The 6,237-nt window shown below is 40.3% G+C and overlaps 1 protein-coding gene across 1 annotated transcript in view; it reads right to left on the reverse strand.

Annotated features, from left to right (window-relative positions):
• Positions 1 to 6,237, reverse strand: part of PRR11 (proline rich 11) — a 54,066-nt gene that overhangs the window by 46,853 nt on the left and 976 nt on the right. The window lies entirely within an intron of this gene.

Below are 6,237 nucleotides of genomic sequence, written 5' to 3' on the forward strand. Positions count from 1 at the left end.
GAGTCAGGATTACAGAGGGGTGGTTTAAACTGGACTGCCATTTTTTTTCATTGTTTCTTTCTAATTATAATAAGGCTTGTATTGTATTTGACTTTTAAACTTTGGTATGTACCATTAGCTGGAAAGGTTGAGTACCATCATTCTGAAACAGGGCCATCTCTTTCTAGTCCTTTCCTGGTGGTTGTTCCAGTGTCTATGCATTCAAATTTCTAAAGAGTCCTACACAAGCCAATGTTTGTCATTTTGGGAATTATTTTTCAATGAAAAAAGTGTCTAGGAACTAAATCATGTTTTCTTCTCTCTCTCTCTCTCTCTCTCTGTGTGTGTGTGTGTGTGTGTGTGTCTGACTTGGGTTATTAGTGCTTCTATCTAATCTCCTATCTAATCTCCTTCTAATTAAATACAGTAATTGGCACATGCAGAGGATTAAGGAACTATGCCAAATCTGTCAGGGTAGAAAGATGCAGTCTGGGATAATTCCTAGATAGTTAGTTGTTCCATCCAAAAATAATCACAGGTCTTGCGAAAGTGGAGAATAGCAAATTTCTACCTTAGTCAGAACAAGAACACAAAAAAGTAAGATTTGTTTTAGTATCATTACTTAATTAAAAGCATTAGGTACTTTCCAGAGGATAATTGCCTAAATTGAAAGAGTATATAGCAATTTTCCTTTAGTTTAAAATACGTACCCCTTTCCAAAGGGGTAATGAGACCTACAAATTCTTTTTGCTGGATTAGGTGGGATTTTAATTGTTAACATTGAATACAAGCTCATTCTTTTGTGATTCCTTAAAGCATTTTTCCTTTTGTTTTCAGACAGGGTCTTGCTCTGTTGCCCAAGCTGGATTGCAGTGGTGTGATCTCAGCTCACTGCAGCTTTGACCTCCTGGACTCAAGCAATCCTCCTGCCTCAGCCTCCTGAGTAGCTGGAACTATAAAGGCGCACCACCATGCCCAGCCGGTTTTTGTATTTTTAGTAGAGACAGGGTTTCACTATGTTGCCCAAGCTGGTCTTGAACTCCTGAGCTCAAGCAATTTACTGGCCTTGGCCTCCCAGAGTGGTGAAATTACAAGTGTGAACCACTGTACCCGGCCCCCTGTTTTTTGTGTGTGTGTTTTTGTGTGTGTGTGTGTTTTTTTTTTTTGAAACGGAGTCTCACTCTGTTGCCTGGCCGGCCTGGAGTGCAATGGCATGATCTCAGCTCACGGCAACATCTGTCTCCTGAGTTCAAGCGATTCACCTGCTTCAGTCTCCCGAGTAGCTGGGACTACAGGCACACACTACCACGCCCAACTAATTTTTGTATTTTTAGTAGAGATGGGGTTACTAACTTTTGTATTCTTAGTAGAGATGGGGTTTCACCATGTTGGCCCAGCTGGTCTTGAACTCCTGACCTCAGGTGATCACCTGCCTAAGCCTCCCAAAGTACTAGGATTACAGGCATGAGCCACCGTGCCTGACCTATGTATTTTTTAAACTAATTTTTTTCTTACACTGCTTTCTCAAATAATCTGAAAAACCATTAGAAACATAAACATATAGGCCAAGGGCGGAGGTTCATGCCTGTAATCCCCCACACTTTGGGAGGCTGAAGTGGAGGTGGGAGGATCCCTTTAGCCCAGGAGTTTGAGACCACTCCGGGTAACATAGTGAGAGTCCCAACTCTACGACAAAAAAAAAAGAAAAAGCCTGGCATGGAGGCCCACCTATAGTCCTAGCCACTCTGAAGGCTGAGGCGGGAGGCTCATGTGAGCACAGGAGTTTGAGGCTACACTAGTGACCCATGACTGCGCCACTGTACTCCAGCCTGGAAGACGGAGCCAGAAACTGTTTCCAAAAAAAAAAAAAAAAAAAAAAAAAAAAAAACATAAATATCCTAAATAGTTCTATGATCTCTAGAAATTACTCTCATTTTTGCTTACATCCTCTTTCATTAAGAAAAGATTTCTAGGCTAAGGAACCAGAAAACTGGTACATCTGGAGCTCTTGATAACAAATCAAACAATAATAAAGGACATATTATAGGCCAGGCACGGTGGCTCACGCCTGTAATCCCAGCACTTCGGGAGGCCGAGGCTGGCGGATCACTTGAGGTCGAGTTCGAGACCAGCCTGGCCAACACAGTGAAACCCTGTTTCTACTAAAAATATAAAAATTAGAATGAGGCTCAGTCTTAAGAAAACCCCCCAAACCAAAACCAAAACCAAAACTCAAACCAACAAAAAACAAGAGAAATTATACTGTAGGGGTTAAGGATGGGAACCAGGGAGTTATACTGCATAGGTTCAAATCATGGCTGTACTATACTGTCGTAAGTTATTATTTATGACCTTCAAGAGATTCTTAGTCTTTCTGTGTCAGTTTCCTCCCCTGTGAAACAATAATATTAACAGGAACTTGCTTCAGAGTTTTGAGGAGTACATGAGTAAATCATGTAAAGTATTTACAGTGCCTGGCAGGCAATAAGTTTTATTGTTATCATTATTATTCCTTGATTCTTTTTTTTTTTTTTTTTTGCTGCTTGAGATTACTATATCAGATTTTTTAAAATACAGAAGTTTAATTCAACAACATATAGTGATAACTTGCTATGAAGATGAATAAGACACATTCCTGCTCTCCAAGAGTTTATAGTGGGAAGAGATGGGTAAGCAGAAAGTAAACAGGTATACAATATGATATGGGTTATGATGGGATATGTATATGATATTAATGGAGAAATAAAGCAAGGGTACATAATTCTTCTATAAGGGTTGAGGTTTTTGGAAAATGTTTTGCCTAAGCTGAGCTTTGATGAAGGGGCTAGGTTAAGGTGGGCCTGGGAAGGAGTCATTCCATCAGAGGGAATAACATGGAAACATTTCACAGAAAGGTATGTCAGGGGATTCAGACAAGACTCAGTGTGACTAAAGTGTATCCTGTAACATAAAGTTTTGTCAGGGAACAATGAGTGATGAAGCTGGAGGGTGGATAAGGACCAAGACATCAAAAACAATAATGGATTTTAAGCAGATAACTGTCATGCTCATATTTGCTCTTTAGAAAGAACGGTTTGGCAGCATTGTGGAAGTTGGATTTATGGGACCATGACTGAAGGCAAAAAGTCCACTTACAAACCTATTGCAACTGTGTAGGGGATAAGGACCTGATTATAGGAGTGACAGTAGGGTATCTAAAGACATCTAACTGCTTGTGTTCTATGTTCAAAGTCAGAAGTTCAGGGGAAAGATACTAGAGAAATACTGTACTCTTAAGAGTATAGATGGCTAGAGAAAATAACAACACTAGAAATGGGTGAAATTACCCAGAGAAATATGTGGACTGAAAAGATCTGTGAGCTGACTACCAAACTTTAAGAAACACCATGTATAAGGAGTGGGTAGAGAAAGAAATAGAAAAGACAAGGCCAGGAAGGCGAAAAGACTGCAGAGACAATGGAGCTCCTATTGGAGTAGAGGCTTATAAAAAAAAAAAAAAAAAAAAGAGGGTGTGGGAGGCTGGGCGCAATGCCTCACACCTGTAATCCCAGCACTTTGGGAGACTGAGGTGGGTGGATCATCTGAGGTCAGGAGTTTGAGACCAGCCTGACCAACAGGGTGAAACCCTGACTCTACTGAAAATACAAAAATTAGCCAGGCGTGGTGGAGTGTGCCGTAATCCCAGCTACTCCGGAGGCTGAGGCAGAAGAATCACTTGAACCTAGGAGGCGGAGGTTGCAGTAAGCCAAGATCATGCCACTACGCTGGGTGCACGCCACACCTGGGTGTGGGCCAATGTGAGTATGAATCAGAGATATTTCTCTGATTAATTTACCCTGTCTCTTCTCCTTACCATCCCCCTCCTTTCTGTCCTCTAACTTCAGTTGCCTTCACCATTTTTGTCTTTCACTATTGTCTATTTTCCTTTACTGTTTTTACTTAGAAAAATTTCAAGCTTTCAGGAAATAAAAAATTTACAATAGTATAATAAGCACTCATATACAATTCACCTAGATTTACCAATTGTCAATTGCCGTCTTTGTACACACACTCTTTCTGTATGTATGTACAGATATATACATATATAAATTTTTTAAGGTTTTGATTGAATAGATTTAGTTGCAGACATCATGATACTTTACTCTTAGATACTTTAGCTTTTGTTTTCTAATATAAACATGGAAATTTTCTGACAAAACCACAATCACAGTCAGGAAATTTAACCTTGTTATGATATGATCTAATGAACAGCCCATATTAGGATTGCCCCAGTTGTCTCATTATCCCTTATAGATTCTCCCACCCTGGTTCCACAACACATTTAGCTGTAGTATCTAGTATCTCTTTAGTCCCCTTTAATTCATAACAATTCTCCAGCTTTTTTTATTTATGTATTTGCTTCTTCATATTTATAATTTTGAAGAGTCCAAGTCAGTCGTTTTGGAGAATGTGCCTTAGTTTGGGTTTGTCTGAGTGTTCCTTCAATGATTCTCCTGCCTTCAGTCTTTCTCCTTGCCAGTTCATTTTCCACATTGTTACCAGAGCTGATACTTTAAAACAAAATGAGATCTAGATATTCCCTTGCTTAAAAGTATTTGAAGGTTCCTTTACTCACAAAATTAAATTCCTTAGCACGCCTTTCAAAGCTTTTCACAACTTACCTGTAATAGCCCTCTGCCATTAGAGCCTTCATCTCTTCTAGTGACTAGCGGTTAGTACTTCCAGGTATACTAAACACCAAATACTTTCTGTTTCTTTCTATCAGCCTTTCCTTCTGTTTGGAGTATCCTCCTCCAAGTCAACTTATACCTATCCTTCAAGATTCTGTTACTTTATCTTATAGATACTAGTTGGGTGCTTATAATCCACCAAGTACTATGCTAGGTGCTGGCATACAATCCTGAACAATACCAACATAATCTTTGTCCTTCTGGATTTTTTTTTTTTTTGGGACAGAGTCTTGCTCTATCACCTGGGCTGGAATGCAGTAGCTTGATCTCGGGTCAATGCCACCTCCGTCTCCTGGTTCAAGCGATTATCCTGCCTCAGCCTCTTGAGTAGCTGGGATTACAGGGGCGTGCCACCACACCTGGCTAAGTTTTGTATTTTTAGTAGACATGCGATTTTGCCATATTGGCCAGGCTGGTCTTGAACTCCTTACCTCAAGTGATCCGCCCGCTTTGTCCTCCCAGAGTGCTGGGATTACAGGTGTGAGGCACCGTGCCCAGCCACCTTACAGAATTTATACTGGCTGAAATGTCATCTCTTTTGCACTTCTATAGCACTTTATACACACCTTTATTATAAAATGTATTACATTTCATTGTAATTTTTGCTTGTATGTTTTTCATCCTGCTGGACTGTTATCCCAGCATCTTGAATACAGCAGGAGCTAAATAATGTTTCATTCAATAAAGAATGAAAAGAAGCATTCCTGCTAAGTGTTAGTTAGCAAGTGTTATTTTAGTTAAGGAATATGTTCTAATATTGTCAAATTCTCTTGGTTAGGGAGGTTTTTATTTCTTCATATCATACCACATCTTCATATGGCTAAAAGATGGGTCTAAAGCTATTTTCCAATAGGAAGATGCAGTAAATAATACAGTAAGAATTACAGTCTTTTGCAGGAGTTGGCGCTGCTGCTTCTGTTACAACTCCTGCCAATGATATGAAAAGTTGTTTGCGGTCGGGCGTGGTGGCTCACGCCTGTAATCCCAGCACTTTGGGAGGCCGAGGCGGCTGGATCATGAGGTCAGGAAATCGAGACCATCCTGGCCAACAGGGTGAAACCCCGTCTCTACTAAAAATACAAAAATTAGCCAGGCGTGGTGGCGGGCGCCTGTAGTCCCAGCTACTCAGGAGGCTGAGGCAGGAGAATCGCTTGGACCCGGAAGGCGGAGGTTACAGTGGGCCGAGATTGCGCCACTGCACTCCAGCCTGGGCCACAGAGTGAGACTTCGTTACAAAAAAAGAAAAAAAGAAAAAAGAAAAGTTCTTTGTTCTGGGGTACTTTCAAAGCTGTGGCAGCAACGGAAGTGGCTGTTGCATTTCATTGCCATCTTCCTAAAACACATTTTTATGGAGGTCTCTTGCACTCCTCCACACATAGCCTTCAATTACTTAATTTCCATTACCAGTTCAACTGATTCTTCTTGAACACCCATAGCACTATTTCTGGGTATTTGCTTTTTAAAAATTTTATGTTTTATGCTGTTTTTGTTTGTTTTGTTTTCTGTTTTTTTTTTTTTTTTTTTTTTT

Source organism: Mandrillus leucophaeus, unplaced genomic scaffold (genome assembly GCF_000951045.1).
Source record: "Mandrillus leucophaeus isolate KB7577 unplaced genomic scaffold, Mleu.le_1.0 Scaffold20, whole genome shotgun sequence".
NCBI lineage: Eukaryota > Metazoa > Chordata > Mammalia > Primates > Cercopithecidae > Mandrillus > Mandrillus leucophaeus.